Source organism: Phoca vitulina, unplaced genomic scaffold (assembly GCF_004348235.1).
Source record: "Phoca vitulina isolate PV1807 unplaced genomic scaffold, GSC_HSeal_1.0 scaffold59, whole genome shotgun sequence".
NCBI classification, from domain to species: domain Eukaryota; kingdom Metazoa; phylum Chordata; class Mammalia; order Carnivora; family Phocidae; genus Phoca; species Phoca vitulina.
The window spans coordinates 8,325,606-8,352,083 of NW_022589762.1; the positions used below are offsets into that span (position 1 = coordinate 8,325,606).

At 37.1% G+C, this 26,478-nt stretch overlaps 1 pseudogene; it reads left to right on the plus strand.

Moving 5' to 3' along the window:
* Window positions 1–223: 223 nt before the first annotated feature.
* LOC116623531 lies at window positions 224–25,858 on the plus strand (annotated as a pseudogene).
* The last annotated feature ends 620 nt before the right edge of the window (window positions 25,859–26,478 follow it).

Consider the following 26,478-nt stretch of genomic DNA (forward strand, 5'->3'; position numbering starts at 1 on the left):
CACTCCCCCTGCTTGTGTTTCCTCTCTCGCTGTGTCTCTCTCTGTCAAATAAATAAATAAAATCTTTAAAAAAAAAAGTATGTATCCAGGTATGTATCCAGGACCCTGTGGACAGCGGTGCAAGGGGACCCAGGGCCCGGCACTCTCCGACCGGGGGTATAGCTCCATGAATAACTTACATAACCCCCCACATTGGACTATCTGGAACAGGAGCGGGCTCATCATGCAAGAAAAGGGACAGTTACAGCCCTTGAGAAGTGCGTACTTGAGCTTCCCGGAAAAGGAAGAGGACTGGCAAAGGGAGGCCAGGTTCGTGCTGAAAGAGTTTGATGCTCTAACGCGAAAGACAGAGCGTCTACGGCAGGCTGCTCCTCCCTGGGGCAGGCTGCTGGAAATGGAGAACTTACTGGTCCGAGTATGCAGCCACCAACCTGCAGATGCAGCTGCCCTGACCGACACATTTCAGCACGATACGTATTGTGGCGATGCTTCCAGGCACCAACACACGCCAGAATGGGAGACTCGTGAATCTCAAATACTGGGAACGGATTGTTGCACTGGAGAAGTGGAAGAGAGGGGAGAAAGCCACGCTAGAGAAGCAGGGCAGGGGTGAAGTACGTCAGCAGCGACACTGTGGCGTTCTGGGGTGTCTACCCTTGCTCCTTTCCTTCTGCCACGTGCAAGGGCGGCCACCGTGCAGCACAGCGTTCTGCTCCCGCCACCCTCTGGGCGGGATGCAGGGTTCCTTCCTTGACCCTCTTCAGCTATTAAGGATGCAGTTTCTTGGGAGGATTTTTTTTTTTTTTAAGCCGTAATGTTCTATTAGGCCGAACAGCACAACCTCATATCTTAGCTGTAGGGGAAGACTGTTTTTAAGGAAGTCAGCTATAGTATTGATCCTCGCTGGAAGTAGTTTTCTGTTTTTATCGTTCCCTAAATAAATTCCGTTTTCTCCTCAAATTACGTCTCTCTCTCCTACAATTATATTTAGAAGTTGACAGGTAATGGATAGAACTGCCTAATGATGATAACAGAAAATAGCAATATTATCGAGGTTTCATGCTGGTGTGAGGGTCTCTCTCACAAAGGGAAAGAAAGTGTTTCTTGTATCCAGTTGATACCTTGGTATGTGTTTGGGATTTGGCTTGCGTCTGTATTTAGTAAGCACGTATTATTTATTAGCAATGACCCATAATAAAAAATACTTGCCATTTTAAAAGCAAAAAAAAAAAAAAAAAGCATGTATCCACAAAATATTTATTTTAAAAAACTTCTTCCAGCTGAGCAGTGACCATCCTTAGCACTGTGACTGTGGTCTTGAAATGATATTTTCCACTAAGAGAAAGCTGAGTTTCTCATAAAAATGGATGATTTCATATCTGGGGGAAGGAATGTAGAGGATGAGCCTGGAACCATTCCAAATAGCAAGGAAATTATCAAATACTTCTAGGGTCATGTCAAAAATACTCAGAAGTCAACTTAAAGAGTCTTTCTCTGGTTAAAAGTGATATTATTTGAGCTTTAATATGAAGAATTCTAATGGATTGACACCCATCAAATATCTTTAAATCCATGAGTTTATAATGGTATTATAAGAACTAATTGAACTACCTTCTGAGAGTTGCAGAGAACAAATTCATGAATGTTGATAATCAGTAAGTAAGTTGAAAGAATCAGGTATATATCCTGCATTTCTCAGATGAAATGTTATAGGTACAAGAGTAGAGAGGAAAAAAAAATCTCTTAATAAAAGTATCCCAGCTGATAAATGACAAATAAATTATACACCTACAATATCAGTATCTTGGAACTCAGTGCCTTTATGGATCTAGTCATCAAATACCCACCAGTGGCTACTCGCATCACAAGAAGGGAAAATTGTGTGATAGAGTTATGCAGCTTCTGGGTAATGAAATTCTTACTAATGAAAAGAAAATAAGTCATAAGATTATTTATTTTGAATAGAATTATGGCTTTTGAAAGGGTTCATAGTATAATAAAAGCTAGGAATAAATTATGTATTAAGAAAAATTACCATAATTTAAGAATACCAAAGATAGAAGGAGTATTTTTAAAAATTCCAGAGAAAAAGAACAAATCTCCTACAAAGGAAGAAAAATCTGATTTACCTCATGTTTCTCAATAGTAACATTGGATGCAAGAAGACAATGGAATAATATTTTTTATCTATTTTTTAAAAAGTATTTGGAATCTAAAATTTATATCCAGCCAAATAGTCTTTTCTATACAAGAACACTATATAAATATTCTACCCAAATAAATCTATCACTGAAAATATAAGTGATAAGCCCTTAAACATATAAGTAAATGCAGGCAAGTGCTGCCAAAGAAACAAGAAGGGAGAATCAAACATTTTAATAAAATTTATTGTTTTATAAAATGACCTAAGACCTTTAGTGAAGTTTATTGTTGTCTCAGAAAAAGCTAAGACCAAAGAAATTTTTAAAGGAATGTATATCTGTAACAATCTAAAAGCTTAATTAGAGACAATAGCAACGTGGAGCCTGGGGACGAAAAACATTAAGAATGTGCTAACATTGCATGTCTTTTTAAGGAGAAATATAAGGACATTGGTAAGTGTGTGAGTTATTACTTATGTTTGTCAAATATTCTAGTTTTACTATCTTCTGATCATATGGGATGATTTTACTTCTCAGTCCCTGAAGTTAAGTGGAGTCTTGTGGCTCCTTCTGGCCAATAATATGTGACACGTGTCACTTTTAGGTCAAAGTATTTAATACCAATGAGAGACCCTCCAGACCTGTCTTTCCCCAACAGTCATTGCCATTATTCCACATAGTGGCTGCTTCATCTGTTTTGGCTGCCAAGCGAGGAGAATTGTAACATAGAACCTAGCAAACTAGAAATTGTTATGTGGCATGAGAAAGAAACATTTTGGTTTGTTTTGGTATAATTGTTTTTCATAGTATAATATACTCTATCCTGACTAACACAATGTCTAAGAAATTAATAAGGGCAATAATCACAAGCATGAATCTGAGGTTAAGAGTAACCACCATAAGCCAAAAATAAAATGTAACTTTTTAAAATAAGAAAATATTTTGATTAACCTAATGAAAAGCAGGAAGCAATTTTTAAAAAGAAATAAAATTGAAAAAGAGTACACTGAAAATCTGAAACAAGATAAGAATGATAACTCAGTATAAAATTATCTCAATAAATATAAATGGGTCGAACAAACTATTTAAAAAAAAAAAAAACAGAGACCAGGGCACCTGGGTGGCTCAGTCATTAAGTGTTTGCCTTGGGCTCAGGTCATGATCCCAGGGTCCTGGGATCGAGCCCTGCATCAGGCTCCCTGCTCAGCGGGAAGCCTGCTTCTACCTCTCCTGCTCCCCCTGCTTGTGTTCCCTCTCTCGCTATACCTCTCTCTGTCAAATAAATAAAATCTTTAAAAATAACAGAGACCAAAAAAAAAAAAAAAAAAAAACCCAAAGAAATCTTCAAGTTGGATCAAAGGCTGCTGTCTACAAGAGACATGTAAAACAAGTAGAAACATCAAAAAATGTTGAAAGAATGAAATGAAATAAAAAATGAAAGAAAAAAGATAAAAGAAAAAGATTCAGGCAGTATGAACAAAAGAAAGCTTGACTATCAATTTGAAGTTCTAATAAAATAGAATTCAATGCAAAATAATATTATAACTGATGAAAAAGAATGTTATATATTGTTGAAAGGAGCCATAGAAGAAGGTTTAATCATAATAGTGGAGAGAGAGAGAGATTCAAAATATATGAAAGAACAACTGACAGACATAGAGGGAGAAACAGGTAAATCAAAATTTGTAGTTGGAGATACTAGCACATTTTTCTGAACTGGTAGATTAAGCACACTAAAATTAAGCAGAGACATCAAATGTCTAACCAATTCAAGTAATAAACTTAAAATATTAAGCCATTCTTATTCACGCACAGCAAAGAATTCTCTTTTTTTACTTCTATAGGTTTTTTTGTAATTTAATAGACATTATTTTTTAGAGAAGTTTTAGTTTCACAACTAAATTGAGTGAAAATACAGAGTTCCCACATATTCCCTCCAGAAGCATACACACAGCCTTCCCCACCATGAACACCCCACACTAGTGTGGTATATTTATTAAAATCAATGAACCAACACTGAAATATTTTTATCAATCAATGTCTATAGTTTATATTAGGGTTCGCTCTTTGTGTTATACATTCTAAAGGGTTTTGACAAATGCATAATGATATGTATCAACCATTATAAGATGTAATAGTTTTCACTGCCTTAAAAATCTTCAGTGCTCCATTTATTCATCCCTTCCTCCCCTCTGAAACCATGGCAACCACTGATCTTTTTACTCTCTTCAAAGTTTTGCTTTTTGCAGAATTTCATATAGTTGGAATCAGATAGTATGTCTTCTAGGATTGGCTTCTTTCACTGAGTAGTATGACTAAGTTTTCTCCATCTCCTCTCATAACTTGATAGCTCATTTCTTTTTAGCTCTAAATAATATCCTAAATAATATTCCATTGTCTGGCTATTTATCCATTTCATACTGAAAGGGCATCTTGGTTGCTTTCAGGCTTTGGTGAGTATGAACAAAACTGCTATCAACATTTGTGTGCAGGTTTTTGTGTTCACATAGGTATAAGTGCCTGACAGTTTGGTTTTTGTTTTTGTTTTTATGGTAATGCAAATGTCTGACTTAAGCTTTTAACTGAAAAGATGGCTATGTCAAATAAACACATTGCCAACAACATAACTAGATAAAGAGCCAGACCTTCTGTTGGCCACAGTGTCAGGAGTTCCATAGGTGAAATCTAAAATTGGCCCCCATACACAGAAGGCAAGGAGAGACTGAAGAAAGAGGCTGACCACTCCAGACTGTGGGTGGCAGTTTTAAGAAGCAAGGAACTTACATATGAGGTTTGTCTTGGTTGACTAAAGACAAGTAGACCACCACACTTGTCCGCCAGAATTTTAAAGTTTATATAAAGGGCTTAGTGAGATTCAATCACACAACCACGTCTTCGACCTGTCCAGATAGTCTCAAAAACTCATTACTCTCTCAAAACTACATCCTTAAAATGATTCCCAGTACAGACCAGGAGGCAGAACATACACCCCAAGAACAAGAGAGGGAATGAGAATTACTAATTACTTGGGTCAAGCTCACAGGGCAACCAGTGGTCACATCCTTTTGATGGCCTCCTCCAATATTGCCCCCCACTCCCTGAAGTTTCGTTTTAGAGATCTTTGGTTGACTTAGATAACAGACCATTTGGTTGCTTGTTTATCCTTTTCTATGTTTTAAATACCACTCTTACGTTTGTTTTAAATTCACCAATAAAGAGGTTAACTCACAAAACTCTAGGACCTTCTCACCTAGGCCTACTCCCCAATAAAAGCAGAACTCCAGGCTTATTCACTCTCTCTCTCTCTACCTCTGACTTTACTGTGTGGCCCCAGGCATGCTGGTACCCTCCAGGACTTGTGAGTATTAAATCTAATGTTGTTGTTGTTGTTGTTTCTCCCCAAAGTTTCCTGATGGTTATTGCTGGGGGCATCTTGCAATCGTAAGGACCACAAAGGCTGGTCCAGACAACATTGGTTCCAAAAGGGGAGATGTCTGTGTGGATTTGCAGTGGGCCCATGTGAACTCCCCAGGCATGTCTAGCTGATAGCATCACTTATTGATAGGCTGAGACCAACACAAAACGGGGTAAATAGACAAAAATTACTGAAAATGACTCAGATGTATAATTTGAGCACCTGGGTATATACTGAATCCATTTACTTAAATGGGGAGCACTAAAAGAGGCAGTTTTTTGGTAAAATCTAGGGCCTCCTTTCAACATTTTAAATTCTTACTAAAGATCTCCAAGTGAAACAGCAGGACCTACTTACTTGGAACTCAGAACAGAGTTCAAACTAAATGGAAATTTAAACATTAGAACAGGAAGTCTGATTACACATCACAAAGCAGTGTCTTTCAATAGTATTGCATTTCACAAGCAAGTCATAAAAAAAAACCCTGCCAGGGGTGTCTGACTGGCTCAGTTGTTGGAGAATGCAACTCTTGATCTCAAGGTCATGAGTTTGAGCCCCCTAATGGGCAAAGAGCCTACTTAAAAACAACAACAACAACAACAAAACACCCTTGTCATATTTCCATTATGTAAAGCTTTGATGAATCACGGGTAAAGAGGAAGAGGATTAGTTCCCTTACACTTCAGCATGTGTTTGTTAGTCTACAAACTTGTATGTTTTTACAAACCACCAGAACACAAGCCTTACTCCTGTTCTCCTACATTTATTCTGTCTCATGTGTTTTAAAATTAAAATCTGCCAGCATGACTCTGACCATTTAATAGCAACTCTCTTCAATCCTCCTAAATATATTCACTCTTCTCTGTGTCCAATCTTAAGAAGGAAAACTTTGCTATCTCAGAGTTTGAGAATATTTGTTTATTTTATTTATTTATAGGTTTGTGTATTTTTTCTATGTCCATCCTGTTAAATTGTAAGAGTTACAGTTTATTTATTTATTTATTTTTTAAGTAAGCTTTGTACCCAATGTAGGGCTTGAACTCATGACTCCAAGATCAAGAGTCCCATGCTCTACAGACTGAACCAGCCAGGTACCCCAGAGTTATAGTTTAAAGCAGGAACTGTTATGGGGCACCTGGGTGGCTCAGTTGGAGACCAGGAGACAGAACATACACCCCAAGAACAGGAGTGGGAATGAGGATTTCCAATTGCGTGGGTCCAGCTCACACGGCAACCGGTGGTCACCGGTAGTCACATCATTTTGCCCACCTCCTCCAATAAAGAAAGAAAAACTTTTCTCCAACAAAGAAATAAAAATCTTCACCAATGGGGATCCCAGATGATGGAGCAGCCCAGAGTCCCTGCTGCTATGTCTCTTTCCCAAGGCTGGAGTTGTCCTCAGTGATGACACTTGCCCTCAGGGGCCCCAGTCACAGCTATGCCCCATTCTCCAGGATCCGGATGACACAGCACCTTGCTATATGCAGACCAGAGCTGCTGCTGCTCTACCTGCTGGGTACCAAGTCATGCTTTCACTGCCATTATGAGTGTGAGCTGCAGGGTTCTGACCCCACCCTGGGGTTCCAGTTCTCCGCTCTAACCAGTCATTGCCAGGACTGAACAGTCATTTCTCTGCAACCCATCCCCTGCGTTCTGACATGTCCCTAATGGGCCACCACCAGGGATGTGCTGCTGCTATCCTGTTACTGCCCTGGGAAAAGAGCTGGACTTTGACCCAGCATGCCCAGGCTGTGCTGAACAAACTAGAAGTTCAACAAAGAAATAAAAATCATTAAAAAAACAAACAGAAATTCTGGAGGTGAAGCATACAATGAATAAAAGCAGAAATACAATAGTGAGCTTCAACAGCAGCCTCAGTCAGGCAAAAGGAAGAATCGGAGAACCCGAAGACGGATTTCTTGATATTATCCAGAGGAGAAGAAGAAATTAGAGTGAAAAAGAGAAAAGAAACCCATGTTAATTATGGACCTCATAAAGAAATCATATTCACATTATGGGAGTTCCACAAGGAAAAGATAAGGAGAAATGGACAGAAAATTTATTTAAAGAAATAATGACTATAAACTACTCAAATCTGGGGACACATATGGACATTCAGGTACAAAAAGCTCGAAGATATCCAAACAGATTCAGCCCAGAGATCTTCACTGAGATACATAATCAAGCTCTCAAAAATCAAAGAAAGAGAATTTTGAAAGCAGCAAGGGAAAAAAGGCTCATTGCATACTCCCCAGTATCCCAATAAGGTTATTAACAGATTTGTCTCAAGAAACCCTGCAAGCCAGGAAAGACTGGGATAATATATTCAGATGCTGGAGAAAAAAACAAACAAACAAACCCTTTCAGCCCAGGATATTTTACCAATGAAGAGGAGATACAGTATTTCCCAGACAAGCAAAAGCTGAGGGAATTTATCACCACTAGATATGCCTTATGAGAAATACCACAAAGAGTTTTTCAAGCTAAAATGACAGGATGCTAATTAGTACCATGAAAACATATGAAAATATAATATTCACTGGTAAAGGTAAAGATATGGTCAAAGTCAAAATATTCTAATATTGCAATGGTGGTGGGTAAATCACTTTGAACTATAGCTATTAGATTAAAGACAAAAATGTTCATGGCTACAATATTTTGTTAATGGATACACAATATAAAAAGATAGACATTGGGACATCAACAACATAAATTGCAAGGGGGCAAATAAATGTATAGAACTTTTTTATAAAATTGAAGCTAAATTGTTATCAGATCAAGGCATATTGTTATAACTATAAGATGTATTATGAAAGCCACATAATAATCACAAAGCAAAAGCCTCTAATAGATACACAAATGATGAAGACAAAGAATCAAAGTATACCATTACAAAAAAATATTCCACTCACAAAGAAAAACAGCAAGAGAGGAAGAACAAAGGAACTACAAAATAATCAGTAAGCAATTAACAAAATGGTAATAGTAAGTCCTTACTTATCAATAATTACTCTAAATGTAAGTGGTTAGGGGCGCCTGGGTGGTTCAGTTGGTTAAGCATCTGCCTTTGGCTCAGATCATGATCTCACAGTCCTGGATCAAGCCCTATGTTATTTTCATACCACTTGCCATACCAGGGAGCCCGCTTCTCCCTCTAACTCTGCTCCCCTGCCCCTGCTCTCTCTCTCTATCTCAAATAAATAAATAAAATATTTTTAAAAAATAAAAAATAAAATAAAGGTAAGTGGTTAAATTCTCCAGTTAAAAGACATAGAGTAGCTAGATAGATTTAAAAAACAAAAAACAAGACCCAACTATATGCTGCCTACAAGAGACTAACAAGCTTTAAGGACACCTATAGCCTGAAAGTAAAGGGATGGAAAAAAATTGTTCCATGCAAATGGTAACCCAAAGAGAGCAGAGTAGCTATACTTTTATATAAAACAAAATATGTGTTAAGTCAAAAATGTAACAAGAGACAAAAAAAGTTGTTATAGATGATTAAGGGATCAATTCTTTAAGAAGATATACCAATTACCAGTTGTATGCACCCAATATTGGAGTGCCTAAATAGATTACACAATTATAAATGTATCTGAAGGCAAAAATAGATAGCAATGTAATAATTGTAGGAATTTTAATACCCTACTTTCAAAATTGAATAGATCATCCAGACAAAAACTCAACAAGGAAATAATTAATTTAAACTACTAAGATTCTGACTGATTTCACTTCTGGTCACCAATTTCAATTCTGTATGAAATTCCAAAATGGGGAGGTGAGCCCCACACCAAAAAGCAATTCTCCAACACCAGCAGAGTGTCCTAAAACTAAACTCAATTCTAATACTATCTAACTGGAGGTAGTGTCAGATCTCACTGCCCTCCCCCCCGCCCCCAGCCCCAACCCAAACTTCAAATGCAAGTTGTTAAGTCCAGGTTCTCACCTCTGCTTCTGAGTGACTGGCTATAGATCTGAGGTTCCCATGACCCCCTCTTTGGACTTGATTAATTTGCCAGAGGGGCTCAGAGAACTCAGAGAAACATTTTGCTTACTAGATTACCAGTTTATTATGAAAGTATAGCTCAAAAATAGACAGAAGAGATGCATGCATAGGGCAAGGTATGGGGAAAGTTTCAACTTTCTAATCACATGGTTGCTTTTCCTTGCAACCAGTCTTCATCATTAGGTGCTTTCCAAAAATCACCTCTTAAATATACCAAAAGACACCTATCTCATTTTCATCACTTAGGAAATTTCAAGAGTTTTAGTAGAAAGAGACCAAATATATACTTCTTATTGTAAATCACATCACCATTATACTTCAGATGAAATGGGCCTAAAGACATATACAGAACATTTCATTCAAAATCATCAGAATACACATTCTTGTCAAGTGCACATGGAATATTCTCCAGGATAGATCAAATGTTAGGTCACAAAACCAAGTTTTAACAAATTTGAGAAAATTGAAATCATATCAAGTTATCTTTTCCAACCACAGTGGTACGAAAATAACAGGAAGAAAGCAAGAGAATTTATAAATACGTGGAAATTAAACAACACACTCTGGAACAACTAACGGGTCAAAGAAGACATCAAAAGGGAAATCAAAAACTATCTGTGGACAAAGAAAAATGAAAACACAATAAATCAAAACTTACGGAATGCAGCAAAAACAGTTTCAAGAGGAAAGTTTATAATGAAAAATTCCTGCTTTTCCCTCTGCCTGCCGCTCCCCCTGCTTGTGTTCTCTCTCTCTCTCTCTCTCACACACACACACAAATAAATAAAAAATAAAATATTTTTTTAAAAATCTCAAATAAACAACCTAACCTTACACGTAAGGAACTAGAAAGAAACTAAGCCTAAGTTAGCAGAAGTAAGGAAATAAAGATTATAGCAGAAATAAACTAGAGACTAGAATGTCAACAGAAAAAATAAGTAAAACAAAGAGTTGTTTTTTTGAGAAGATAAAGTTGACATTACCAAAAAAAAAGATGACTAAAATTATGATTAAAAGAAGATACATTACAACTGATACCACAGAAATAGAAAGGATCATATGAAACTACCCAGAATAATTATAACCAAAAGTTAGATAACTTAGAAGAAATTGATAAATTCCTAAAACACACAACTCATAAGACTGAATCATGAAGTGATAGAAAATCTTAACAGACCAATATTAAGCAAGGAGATTTGATCATCAATTTAAAATCTTCCAACAAATAAAAGCCTAGAACCAGATGGCCTCACAGGTGAAATCTACCAAATATTTGAAGAGTTAATACTAATCCTTCTCAAACTCTTCCAAAAAATTAAAGCCAAAGGAACACTTCCAAACTCATGTTATGAGGGCAGCATTACCCTGATACCAAAGCTAGATAAGGACACTGAAAGAAAACAAAATTATAGGCTAATATCCTTGCTAAACATAGATGCAGACATCATCAAAATACTATCAAACCAAATTCAAGAGCACATTAAAAAGATTATAAACTATGATCAAGTGGGACTCATCCTTGAAGTGCAAAACTGTTTAAACATACACAAATCAATAAATGTAACTAACACATTACAGAATAAAAGAAAAAATCATATGATTATTTCAATCATGTAAGAAAAAACATTTGACAAAATTTTGAATTCTATTTGATAAAAGTGGAGAAAATTACAGTAGAAATTGATATATTAAAAGGGTAAGAAAGAAAGCTATTTTGAGGGACACTTGTTTAAAAAGCTGTATTGGAAGTAATGAAGAGATGTCTCCATTTCTTTTTTTTTAATAGATTTTTTAAAAAGATTTTATTTATTTGAGAAAGAGAGAGCACGAGTCGGCGGGGGAGGAGTGGCAGAGGGAGAAGGAGAAGCAAACTCCCTGCTAAGCAGGGAGCCCAACCTGGGACTCAATCCCAGGATCCCAAGATCATGACCTGAGCCAAAGGCAGACACTTAACCAACTGAACTACCCAGGCGCCCTAGATGTCTCCATTTCAAGCAAGAATTTACACAATAAACTACAAGGAAACAGCTCCCGAAGGGTGGAATGGAAATGAGAGAGATACTCTGAGGCTTCTCCTGGGACCACCAGCTCTTCCTTCTGTCAGATCTGCAAAATAAAAGCAGAAAGCCACAATCTTCTCAATCTAATGGTTCAGGAAACCAGTTTCCTAGAAGTCTGGAGCATGGAAAGAGATGACTAACAACCTAAGATTAATAATAATGGGCAAAATGTAAGCTAGAAGAATCCTAGAAACACCTTCTGAACAAATGGCCAAATATAAACTTTGGCAATACTGAGAAGTCCATACTGCCTATTTTCCTATTCTCTTTCTTCTTGAATGGCATTCTCCCTTTACTGCCCTAACTTTCCCCAAGCTTTACTATTTTCTCCAATTTTTCATCTCCCAGAATTATGGTTTTTTTTTAATCTTCCTAATTGCTCATAAGGCTCAGTTGTTTCTCTAAATTCATCTTTTCCTAACATATTATCATGCTCTGATCTCTACTACAGTACTAAGATGTGAATGTTTGTTCATACACTGAAGACATATAAATGAATTACCTTCGTGTCATATACATGCTTGTCTTTTGAAAGATCTAACATGGTAATTAAATAGAGAAACTTAATGGGAAACACCAGGTAAATGATTTTAACATATTTGGAGAAATCCTTAACATTTTTTTATTTTTTAATGTTCTTTTGCTTGCATTTTTCTGAATATAAAGGAAAAGCTTTTAAATTTTGGGGGGACTTTAGCTCTTACTTCTTTTGAGGTGAATTTTATATCTGAAGTTTCCTAGCCTTTAAGAGTACAATGACTAAGGTCCAATCTTTCTGAATAAATCCAGGTTTCCTGGATAAAAACGTCAGAGAAACAGACATAAGAGGTTCCTGGTATGCCTTACGAGCACAGTGTTTCTAGAAGAATAACCTCAGAGTTGTGGGTGGAAGTGAGAACTTATTTTCTTTTTCACTTCAGTGAGGGGGTAGAAGTAAAACCAAGAATGGAGGATTAGGAAATGATGTTAATTCCAAGAGTGATGTTCTATAAGTAAGCAAACAAGTGAAAGAATTATACAATTAGATAATCTTAGTACTGTACCCATGAAGTAAATGTCTTAGGAGGAAACATAAGTCATTTCACTCTAGGAAGATAAGCAACAGCTCAATTTTACAGATATGAATTAGAGTTTAAGGAAGGAAATAATAAATAGCATGGGATCCATGAATATTCTATAGTGTGGGACATGCTTGTAAAAATAGAATCCTTGAAGTTTCAAGAACCTTAGAAGATTGTTAATCAGTATTCATGAGTCAAGGACACATTGACTCATGAAGCACACAATGGAAAAATATTTCATGATTTTCTTGGCTAAATAACAGTAGAATTTCCAAAACAAGAAAGGGTGACATAAGAGTTTTGGAATGTCAGAGGCAGGTTCCCTGTCTTCAATACCAATAACTCAGTGAGGCTCTCTAAATCATCCTTACCCCAAATCATTGATCAAAGCACGTTCTTTTTTTTTTTAATTTTTTTATTTTTATAAGCAAACAATGAATCATGGAACGCTACATCAAAAACTAATGATGTACTGTATGGTGACTAATATAACATAATAAAAATAAATAAATAAATAAATAAATTCAATTAATTAACATATAATGTATTATTGGTTTCAGAGGTACAGGCCTGTGATCCATTAGTCTTATATAACACCCAGTGCTCATTACATCACATGCACTTCTTTTTTTTTTTTAATTTTTAAATTTTTTATTGTTATGTTAATCCCCATACATTACATCATTAGTTTTAGATATAGTGTTCCATGATTCATTGTTTGTGCATAACACCCAGTGCTCCATGCAGAACGTGCCCTCCTCAATACCCATCACCAGGTTAACCCATCCTCCCACCCCCCTCCCCTCTAGAACTCACACGCACTTCTTAATGTACATCACCCAGTTACCCCATCCTTCCACTCCCCTCCCCTCCAGCAACCCTGTTGGTTTCTTATGATTAAGAGTGTCTTGGGGTGCCTGGGTGGCTCAGTCATTAAGCGTCTGCCTTAGGCTCAGGTCATGATCTCAGGGTCCTGGGATCGAGCCCCACATCAGGCTCCCTGCTCAGCGGGAAGCCTGCTTCTCCCTCTCCCACTCCCCCTGCTTGTGTTCCCTCTCTCACTGTGCCTCTCTCTGTCAAATAAATAAATCAAATCTTTAAAAAAAAAAAAAAAAAGAGTGTCTCATGGTTTGTCTCCTTCTCTGGTTTCATCTTGTTTCATTTTTTCCTCTCTTCCCCTATGATCCCCAGTTTTGTTTCTTAAATTCCACATATCAGTGATATCATATGATAATTGTCTTTGTCTGATTGACTTCTTTCACTTAGCATAATACACTCTAGTTCCATCCACGTCATTGCAAATGGCTAGATTTGGGTTTTTTATGGCTGCATAATGTTCCATTGTGTATATATATATATATATATATATATATATATATACCACATCTTCTTTATCCATTCATCTGTCGATGGACATCTGGGCTCTTTCCATAGTTTGGCTATTGTGGACATTGCTCCTATAAACATTGGGGTGCAGGTGCCCCTTCGGATCTCTACCTTTGTATCTTTGGGGTAAATACCCAGTAGTGCAATTGCTGAGTCATAGGGTAGCTCTATTTTCAACTTTTTGAGGAACCTCCATACTGTTTTCCGGAGTGGCTGCACCAGCTTGCATTTCCATCAAAGCACATTCTCAAGGAAGTAGTATTAAATATACAGAGACTTGAATAATATGAGATTTTGTTTTCTTGATGGGACTTTTCAAGTGGAAGAAGAGTTACTGATAAAATGAAAACTCAGGAACAAGCTAGAAATAGTACAAATTCCTTCAGGGTTCAGTGAGATCCATAGTTTATTCAGGAAAAAGGAAGAGTAGATTCTGCAATGTCACTATCAGTTTTCAGGTCCTCCTGGTAATGGAGGATGCAATAAACCAAAGGCTTGAGAATAATTTAAGGTCCAAACAAAAGAGCAAAGACATCTACCACATCAAGTCATGTAAGTATTAGACCAACTGATAGTTCCATTTTGCAACTTGTTCACCTATTCTTCATGCCCTTTTATTTTTTATTTTCTATTTTCAAGTGTACTTGACACACAATGTTACATTAGTTTCAGATATAGATTTGCCCTCTGGGTGCTGAGGAGAAGGGAAAAACTAAAAACAGGGGGGATGCTAAAGTGAAAATAAATTAAAATAAATAACAACATAAAAATATGGGCAAGATGCCAAATTAATATAAAGCAAGAGCAGACCAGGATGTGTCCTAGGTCACAAATGGAGACAGCAGAGGATCTCTGGACTATGACCAGGTACAAGTACAAAAACAAAAGATCACAAGAGAAAATCCTAGATAGACTGGCAGATTTGGAGGGAATATGTATACATTGTTCAAACAATGAATAGTGTTCCTTGTCACTTGACCGCCATCAAGAAAACAAAATCTCATATTATTCAAGTCTCTGTATATTTAATACTACTTCCTTGAGAATGTGCTTTGATGGAAATGCAAGCTGGTGCAGCCACTCTGGAAAACAGTATGGAGGTTCCTCAAATTTATGATACAAGAAGATTTTCTAGATGCAGTTTCAGACTCCACTTGTTATTGTCAATTCAAACTCTTGAGCAAGAAAATTTAATCTTTCCTCTAATTAGCAGGCACACATCTTTACTGAGGAATCCATAGATGTTTTCTGAGAACAGAAACTCTGGGTAATTTAATTTATTGGTTCATAGACTACACTTTAGGAGCAGCAGGGGTATACACTGGGAAAGAACTTACCCTTGTATCATAAATTAGATATTAAGAAATATGCAGAAAGTATGAATTTCTGTTCAAGCAGTTGTATAATAAACATTAAATTTTTTTTCTGAATCAATTTATTTTTACTGTTTATCCACATGCCATTGGACTAGACTGGAAGAAATGTGACCTTGGTTATGTTGAGATTCTCCTCTGCCACAGAAGACATATCAAGTCTCCTCTAGTGGGTCAGAGCTGAAGGCAATCAAGACCCATCAGATTCAAGAAAAACTTTTACCTCTCCCTTAATTGCCCAGAAGAATTTAGATAGAGGGCCTTGTCCAGAAAGAGAACTATCACCAGTGATAACTACAAAGAATATGGGTTAGGTATGATAAACTGAGGTTGCGGGGGCAACTTGGTGAGGCCTGGAGATCAAATTCCTCTCTGTGTCCCACTGTCTCTGCATGGCATGGCAAACATTTGTTTACCACATATTTGCTCTTCCCATCCTGTGAATTGTCTTCTTCCCTTTTGAAGTACCAGACCCTTAGCACCTTCCCCTTAGCTCAGAATGACATGTAAGCTTCAATTGCCTGACTGCTGGTGGGTCTTATATTTTTATGGGGCTGCCATATGTACATAATTAAATTTGTTTTCCTCCTGTTAATCTGGCCTATATTAATTTATTAGACCAGCCAAAGAACTAAGAAGGGTAAAGGAAATTTTTTCCCCCAAACAATAGTCAGGGGCAAACCAAGGGGAGCCAGGTGCATGCCCTTCATCCATTTCTCCACTAGTCATCATCTCTACCCACATGAACTCTCTGAGGCCCATTGGTTCTCAGCTCCTTTTGTTACATTATTTATTTGTTACCTCCTTTTAACACACTCCCTTTTTTCTCAGAACCTCTATTTTAATTTCTACTTTCTCCAAAATCCCTATAATTTCCTAAAGGTTATGATTTGGAAAACAAATGCTAGTAAGTCTAGTAAGCTACTGCTTCTTCAGCTCTGACACTTACTTTCCTTGTTGCAATGCATTATAAAATCAGCTTGCTGCCTGAATAAGAAGGAAGCAAAAATTCCCACAAAAAGGAATGTATATTTTGATCTCTGATGAGATATTTTTCACTATTCTCCCACTTTGAACATTCTTTTAATCAGTAATACTTGTGTTGTCCATAATTAAGAGTTCACTATAACTCAAGATAACCACCATAACTTGGGGTTCTGGGTGGTGCAGTTGATTGAGTGTCCGACTCTTGATTTTGGCTCAGGACATGGTCTCAGGGTCATGGGATCGAGCCCCATGTCAGGCTCTGTGCTTGCTTGGGATTCTCTCTCTCTCTCCCTCACCCTCCACCCCTCCTCCTGCTTGTGCACACCTGCACTCCCACTCTCTCCCAAAAATAAAAAATAAAAAATAACCACCAGGAGTCTGGTCCCTGGCCAAAAAATCTATGTGTAAGCTGGCAGCTTAATTCTCTTGTCAGCTCTGCTGAGCCTGTGACAACACTCAAGCTAAAATTCAAAGGAAGTATATTAGTTCCCTAATGCTGCTATAATGAATTAACACAAACTCTGTGACTTAAAACAACATAAATTTATTATCATATGGTTCTAAAGATCTGAAGTATAGAATGAGTTGGCAGGGCTGTATTCCTTTTGGAGCTCTAGAGATGAATCCATTTCCTTGCCTTTTCCAGCTTCTAGAAACCATGTACATTCCTTGATTCATGGTCCCTGCCTCCATCTCCAAAGCAAGTAGTGTATTTTCAAATCTCTCTCTCTCTTTAACTCTGACCCCTGCTTTTGTCATCATATCTCCTTCCCTGACTCTGATCCCTCTCCTTTTCTCTTGTAAGGTCCCCTTTGAGTCCATTAGGCCCACCCAGATAATCCAGGATAATCTATCTCAAAATCCTCAATTTATTAATATCTGTAAAACCCCTTATCCTATTGAATGTAACATATTCATTAGGTTTCTGGGCTTAGGGTGTGAACATCTTTGGGGGCCCATTATTCAGTCCACTATAGGAAGGTTCAAAATATTTTCTTGTTCCAGTAAAATATTAGATATATAGACTTCCATATCCAGTCACTTACAGACTTGATAAATTAGACCAGCCCTTTTGAGGAAGACAACTATAAAAAGCTAAATGAAATGTCTTTTTTAAATATCTTTACAACATCAATGGCTTTGTCAAAGATTAATTGACCATTTAGTTGTGGGTTTATTTCTGGGTTTTCTATGCTGTCCGTTGATATATGTGTCTATTTTTGTGCCAGCACCATACTGTCTTTATCACTACAGCTTTGTAATATAACTTGAAGTCCAGAATTGTGATACCTCCAGCTTTGCTTTTCTTTTTTCAAGGTTGCTTTGGCTAGTCAGGGTCCTGCGTGGTTCCATACAAATTTTAGGATTGTTTGTTTTAGCTCTGTGAAAAATGTTGTTGGTATTTTGATAGGGATTGGATTAAATCTATAGATTGCTTTGGGTAGCATGGACATTTTAATAATATTTGTTCTTCCAATCCATGAGCTTGGAATGTCTTTCCTTTTCTTTGTGTCATCTTCAATTTCATCAATGTGAGTTTTTGGGTTTTTTTAAAGATTTATTTATTTGTTTTAGAGAGAGAGAGCATGCACAAGCAGTGGGGAGAGGCAAAGGGAGAGGAAGAGAGAGAATGTCAAGCAGATTCCCTGCTGAGCACAGAGCCTGACACGGAGCTTGATCCTACAACCCTGAGATCATGACCTCAGCCAAAATCAAGAGTCAGACACTTAACTGACTGAGCCACCCAGGTGCCCTTCATCAATGTTTTATCGTTTTCAGAGTATAGGTCTTTCACCTCTTTAGATAGGTTTATTCCTAGATATCTTGTTTTCGGTGCAATTGTAAACGGGATTGATCCCTTAATTTCTCTTTCTGCTGCTTCATTATTAGTGTTTAGAAATGCAACAGATTTCTGTATGTTGATTTTGTATCCTGAGACTTTACTGAATTTGTGCATCAGTTCTAGCAATTTTTTGGTGGAGTCTTTCAGGTTTTCCATATAGAGTATCATGTCATCTGCAAATAGTGAAAGTTTTATTTCTTCCTCGCCAATTTGGATGCCTTTTATTTCTTCTTATTGTCTGATTGCTGTGGCTAGGTCTCCCACTACTATGTTAAATATTTAACAGTGGTAAAAGTGGACGTCCCTGTCTTGTTCCTGATCTTTGGGGAAAAGTTCGTAGTTTTTCCCCACTGAGAATGATATTCGCTGTGGGCTTTTCATATATGACCTTTATTAAGTTGAGGTATGTTCCCTCTAAACCTACTTTGTTGAGGACTTTTATCATGAATGGATGTTGTACTTTGTCCAGTGCTTTTTCTGCAACCTTTGAAAGGATCATACGGTTCTTCTCCTTTTTTTTATTAATGTGGCATATCACATTGATTGGTTTGTGAATATTGAACTTCCCTTGCAACCCAGGAATAAGTCCTACTTAATCATGGTGACTTATTTTTTTTGTATGTATTGTTGGTTCAGTTTGCTAGTATTTTTTTGAGAATTTTTGCATCTGTATTCATCAGGGACATTGGCCTGTAGTTCTCTTTTTTAGTGGAGTCTTTCGCTAGTTTTGGTATCAGGGTAATGCTGGCCTCTTAGAATGAGTTCCTTTTCTATTTTTTGGAATAGTTTAAGAAGAATAGGTATTAACTATTCTTTAAATGTTTGGTAGAATTCACCTGTGAAGCCATCTGGTCCAGGACTTTTGTTTGTTAGGAGCTTTGTGATTAGTGATTCAATTTCTTTGCTGGTTATTGATCTATTCAAATTTTCTATTTCTTCCTGTTTCAATTTTGGTAGTTTCTGTTTCTAGGAATTTATCCATTTCTTCCAGGTTGTCCAATTTGCTGGCATATAGTTTTTCATATTCTCTTATATTGTTTGTATTTCTGTGGTGTTGGTTGTTATTTCTCCTCTCTCATTTGTGATTTTATTTATTTGGGTCCTTTCTCTTTTCTTTTTAATATAAAGCAGGAAAGACTATGCAATGGGAAATAGCCTCTTCAATAAATGGTGTGGGGGAAACTAGACAATTAACATGAAAAAGAGTGAAACTGGACCACTTTCTTACACCATACACAAAAATAAATTCAAAATGGATTAAAGACCTAAATGTGAGACAGGAAACCATAAAAATCCTAGAGAAGTGGAGTAACCTCCTTGACATCAGCCATAACAACTTCTTTCTAGATATGTCTCCTGAGGCAAGGGAAACAAAAGCAAAAATAAACTATTAGGACTTCATCGAGGTAAAAAGCTTCTGCACAATGAAGGAAACAATCAACAAAACTAAAAGGCAACCTACGAAATGGCAGAAGGTATTTACAAACGACATATCTGATAAAGGGTTAGTATTCAAAATGCATAAAGAACTTATAAAACTCAACACCCAAAAAATGAATAATCCAATTTAAGAATGGGCAGAAGACATGAATAGACACTTTTCCAAAGAAGACATTCAGAGGCCAACAGAAACATGAAAAGATATTCAATATCACTCATCATCAGGGAAATACAAATCAAAACTGCAATGAGATACCACCTCGCACCTGTCAGGGAATGGTTAAAATAAAAAACACAAGACACAACAGGGGTTGGCAAGGATGTGGAGAAAGGGGAACCCTTTTACACTGCTGGTGGGAATGCAAACTGGTGCAGCCACTCTGGAAAACAGTATGGAGGGTCCTCAAAAAGTTAAAAAAAGAACTATCCTATGATCCGGCAATTGCACTACTAGGTATTTACCCAAAGAATACAAAAATACTAATTCAAAGGGAAATCTCTACCCCAATGTTTATAGCAGCATTATCTATGATAGCCAAATCATGGAAACAGCCCAAATGTCCATCAACTGGTTAGTGGATAAAGGAGATGTGGTGTATATATATAATGGAATATTACTCAGCCATAAAAAAGAATGAAATCTTGCCATTTGCAACAACATGGGAGGAGCTAGAGAGTATAATGATAAGTAAAATAAGTCAGAGAAAGACAAATACTGTATGATTTCACTCACATGTAGAATTTAAGAAACAAAACAAATGAGCAAAGGGAAAAGAGAGAGAGAGGCAAACCCAGAAGCAGATTCTGAACTATAGAGAACAAACTGATGGTTACCAGAGGGGAGGTAAATGGGGGATGGATTAAATAAGTGATGGGGAGTAAAGAGTACACTTGTTATTATGAGCACCGGGTGTTGCACAGAAGTGCTGAATCACTGTATTGTACACCTGAAACTAATATTACACTGTATGTTAACTAACTGGAATTTAAATAGAAACTAAAAAGAAAAATCAATGGCTAACAAGCACATGAAAAGATGCTAATCATTAGGAAAATGGAAATGGAAAATAAAAAAAGAAAGAAGGAAGGAAGGAAGGAAGGAAGGCAGGCAGGCTAAAAGACACCCAAATTAGAAAGGAAGAAGTGAAATTGTCTCTGTTTGCAGATGCTATAATCTTATATATAGAAAATCTTTAAGATTCCACCAAGAAGGGGTGCCTGGGTGGCTCGGTCATTAAGCGTCTGCCTTTGGCTCGGGTCATGATCCTAGGGTCTTGGGATCGAGCCCCGCATCGGGCTCCCTGCTCAGCAGGGAGCCTGCTTCTCCCTCTCCCACTCCGCCTGCTTGTGTTCCCTCTCTCCTGTCTCTCTCTCCCTCTGTCAAATAATAAATAAAATCTTAAAAAAAAAAAAGATTCCACCAAGAAATTGTTAGAATTAATAAATTCAGTAAGTTGCAGAATACAAAAATCAGCTGTGTTTTTAATTTTCTTAATGATTAGTGATTTTGAGCATCTTTCCATACCTATTGGCCATTTATATGTCTTCTTTGGAAAAATGTCTATTAAGGTCCTTTGCCCATTTTTAATTGGATTTAAATTATTTAATTTAATTTAATTTTGTTGTTGAGTTGTAGAAGTTCCTTATATAGTTTGGATATTAACCCCTTATCTGTAGCTGGTTTGCCAATATTTTTTCCCATTCCATAGGTTGCCTTTTCATTTTGTTGATTGTTTCTTTTACTGTGCAGAACTTCTAAATTTGATGTAGTCCCACTTAAATTTTTGCTTTTGTTGCCTATGCTTTTGGTGTTATATAAATTACCTGTCAATAAACTACCTGGAAAAGAAATTAAAAAACAATTCCATTACAATGGCATAATAAATACTCTACATAATAGTAATAATAAAAAACTTAGGAATAAATTTATCCAAAGAGATGAAAAATCTGTACATTGAAAACTATAATACATTGATGAAAGAAACTGGGAAAGACACCAATAAATGAAAACATATCCCATGTTCATGGATTGGAAGACTTAATATTGTTAATATGTCCATACTACCCAAAGACATCTGTAGATTCAATGTAATCTCTATTAAATACCTATACATTTTCCACAGAAATAGAAAATTTGTATAGAATCCTAAAATTTGTATAGAATCATAAAACACCCCAAATAGCTAAAGCAATCCTGAGAAAGAACAAAGTTGGAATCATCACCCATCTTGATTTCAAACTATATTACAAATCTATAATAATCAAAACAATATGATATTGGCATAAAAACAGAAACATAGACCAGCAGAACAGAATAGACAGCCCAAAAATAAACCTATGCACATACCATACAATAAATATTTAGCAAGGGAGCCAAGAATACTCAAAGGGTAGTCTCTTCAATAAACGGTAAACTGGATAATCACATGCAAAATTGGAAAAATTGGGAAAAAATTGGAAAAACTGGATAATCACATGGAAAAGAACAAAATGGACCACTATGTTATTCCACTTACAAAAACTAACTCAAAATGGATTTAAAATTTGTAGGTAAGTCTGAAACAAACTTCTAGAAAAAAACATAGAGGAAAATCTCCTTGACATTGGTCTTGGCAATGATTTTTTTTGGATATGACACCAAAAGCATAGGCAACAAAAGCAAAAATTTAAGTGGGACTACATCAAATTTAGAAGTTCTGCACAGTAAAAGAAACAATCAACAAAATGAAAAGGCAACAATGGGCGCCTGGGTGGCTCAGTTGGTTAAGCGACTGCCTTCAGCTCAGGTCATGATCCTGGAGTCCCTGGATCGAGTCCCGCATCAGGCTCCCTGCTCGGCAGGGAGTCTGCTTCTCCCTCTGACCCTCCCCCCTCTCATGTGCTCTCTCTCATTCTCTCTCTCGCAAATAAATAAATAAAATCTTTAAAAAAAAAAAAAATGAAAAGGCAACCTATGGAATGGGAAAAAATATTGGCAAACCAGCTACAGATAAGGGGTTAATATCCAAACTATATAAGGAACTTCTACAACTCAACAACAAAATTAAATTAAATAATTTAAATCCAATTAAAAATGGGCAAAGGACCTTGAATAGACATTTTTCCAAAGAAGACATATAAATGGCCAATAGGTATGGAAAGATGCTCAAAATCACTAATCATTAAGAAAATGCAAATCAGGAGAACCTGGGTGACTCAGTCCTTAAGTGTCTGCCTTCGGCTCGGGTCATGATCTCGGGGTCCTGGGATCGAGCCCTGCATCAGGCTCCCTGCTCGGCGGGAACCCTGTTTCTCCATCTCCCACTCCCCCTGCTTGTGTTCCCTCTCTCGCTGTGTCTCTCTGTCAAATAAATAAAGTCTTTTAAAAAAAGAAAAGAAAATGCAAATCAAAATCACAATGAGATATCACCTTACATCTGTTAGGATTGCTAATCTCAAAAGATACCAAAAGAAAATAAATGCTAATATCAAAAGATAATAAATGCTGTCAAGAATGTGGAGAGAAAGGGCTGTTGATAAGAATGTAAATTGGAAGAGCCACTATGGAAAACAATATGGAGGTTCCTCAAAAGATTGAAAATAAAACTTACATATGATCCAGCAATGCCTCTTAATGAGTATATATCTGAAAGAAATGAAAACACTATTTTGAAGAGATATCTGCAACCCCATGTTTATTGCAGCATTATTTACAATAACCAGGACATGAAGACAACCTGTCTATAAATGGATGAATGAATAAAAATAGTGTGGGATATATACAATGTAATATTCAGCCATAAAAATGAAGGAAATGCTGCATTGTGACAACATGGATGGACATTAAGGGCACTAAGCTAAGTGAAATAAGTTAGAGAAAAACAAATACTGTATGATCTTACTCACACATAGAATCTGAAAAAGCCAAACTTATAGAATGAGTAAGTCACAGGAATAAAAGACTCAGCATAAGGAATATAGTCAATGGTATTATAATAGTACTGTATGGTGACAGATGGTAGCTACACTTGTGCTGAGAATAACACAATATATAAACTTGTCAAATCACTATGTTGTATACCTGAAACTAATGTAATATTGTGTGTCAACTGTACTCAAATAAAAAGTAAATTAATTAAATTAAAAAGCCACTCATACAAATAGACTTTAATAGTGGTTCAGGTGCTGGGGTGTAGTGGAAATGGGAAAATGTTAGGCAAAAAGTACCAACTTCTAGTTATAAGAGGAATATAAGTCCTGGGATGTAATGTACAGCATGGTGACTATAGTTAACAACACTGTATTGTATACCTCAAGTTGGTAAGAGAGTAGAACTTAAATACTCTGGCCACACACACACACACACAAAATGGTAATTATAAGAGTTGATGGATTTGTTAACTTATCATTTCACAATACATACATATATCAAGTTATCGCATTGCACACCTTAAACTCATGCAATATTATATGGCAATCATATCTCTTTAAAGCTGGAAAAACACTGTTGGAACTAATACACAAGGTCAGGAAAGTTGTAGGATACAAAATCGACCTCAAAAGTCAGTTGCATGTCTATACACTAACAACAAACAATATAAAAAGTAAATTAAGAAAGCAATCTCATTTACAGCAGTACCAAAAGAATAAAGTACTTAGGAATAAATTTAACCAAGAAAGTGAAAAACTTGTAATTTGAAAACTACAAAACATTTCTGAAAGGAATCAAAGAAGACACAATTTAAATGGAAAGACATTCCATGTTTACGGATGGGAAGGCTTAATATTAAGCTGTTAAGACTTAATATTAAAAGTTAAAATGCCCATACTACCCAAAGCAATTTACACAGTCAATGTCATTCCTGTCAAAAAAAATTTTTTTCAGAAAAAAATACTAAAATTCAGATGGTATCTCAAGGGATCCAGGATAGTCAAAACAATCTTGGGAAAAAAAGGAACAAATTTGAAGGCCTCACACTTCCTGATTTTAAAACATGTTACAAAGCTGTGGCTCTCAAAGCAGTATAGTACCAGCACAATGACAGACGTATACACCAATGGAACAGAATAGACAGTCCCAAAATAAACTTTTGAGTATATGGTCAGATGATCTTTAATCAGTTTCAAAAACTATACAATGGGTAAAGGATAATCTTTTCATCAAATGGTGTTAGGAAAACTGGATATCCACATGCAAAAGAATGAAGCTAAACTCCTACCTGACACCATATACAAAAACTAATTGAACACAGAAGAAAGACTTGGGTGATAAGAACGTGTGTTCATCAGTCTGCTAGTCCATGGGTCCCGCCCTGGCTCATACAGCTTTCAGTCATGACTTGCTGCAACGTGCAGATAGGAAATCCCCCCAAACTTCCAGGCCACTGCCCTTGGGGATAGCACCTTCGAAGAGGTGAAGCTTTCTGGACTAGAGGGAAACACTTGGTCCTCTTTTTCTACCTGCATGGCTTTACCTTTGTCTGCCCCCCAGAGATCATCACTTTCAGCAAGCACGCTGAAGACTTCCACAAGCTGGATTGTGAGGTGTTGGTCTCTGTCAACTCTCAGTTCACTCATCTGGCTTGGATCAACAGTCCCCAGAAGGGAGGAGGCTTGCCCCCAACATCCCCCTGCTGGTCAATGTAACCAGAAGCTTGTCCCAAGATTATGGCATGCTGAAGGAAGATGGAGGCATCGCCTACAGGGGCCTCTTTATCACCAACGGCAAGGGTATCCTTCTCTAGATCACTGTCAATGATTTGTCTATGGGGGTGCTCCATGGACAAAGCTCTGTAGCTGGACCAGGCCTTCAAGTACATGGATGAACATGGGGAAGTCTGTCCCACTGGCTCGAAGCCAGGCAGTGACACATCAAGACCAGTGTGGGCCAATGAATACTTCTCCAAATACAGCTAGGCTAGCAGACAGGTGGAAAGCTCGGGTTCTTGGCCCCAACCTGTGCCCCTACAGGGATAACCCATGCTGACCCAGGAAAGGCCAGACCTGCCCCTTCAAATTCCATAGTCCCTGACCCTGGAGAGCAAGGCCAAGGCCTTCTCATTCTCCCAGCTGAGAGCTGATGAATGGTGACCCCCTCCCTGGAGCCCACCTAGCTAGAGGCCTAGAGGTGAACAATAAAATATTAGGACAGGAAAAAAAAGGGGAAGAATGACTTAATGTAAGACAGAATACTGTAAATATCATAAAGAAAAAGCGTTATAACATTGGAGTTGGCAATGATTTCTTGGATATAACACCAAAAGCACAACAAAGAAAAGGCAACAAAGAAAAAAACACAAATGTAAGTATATCAAACTTAAAAACTTCTGTGCATCAATGGAAATAATCAACAGAGTGAAAAGGCAACCCATGGAATGAGAGAAAATATTTGCAAATCATATATCTGATAAGGAGTTAATATCTAGAATATATTAAAAACACATACAACTCAAAAACAAAAAACCAAATATCCCAAATTTAAAAATGGGCAAAGGGGGGGCACCTGGGTGGCTCAGTCAGTTTAGCGTCCAACTCTTGATTTCATCTCAGGTCATGATCTCAGGGTTGTGGGATCGACCCTGTGTCATGCTCTGCACTGGGCGTGGAGCCTGCTTAAGATTCTCTCACTCCCTCTCCTTCAGCCCCTTCCCTCCCCTGGACAGAAGGAAGGACGGAAGGAAGGAAGGAAGGAAGGTAGGAAGGAAGGAAGGAAGGAAAAAAAGAAAGAAAGAGAGAAAGAGGAAAGAAAGAAAGAAAGAAAGAAAGAAAGAAAGAAAGAAAGAAAGAA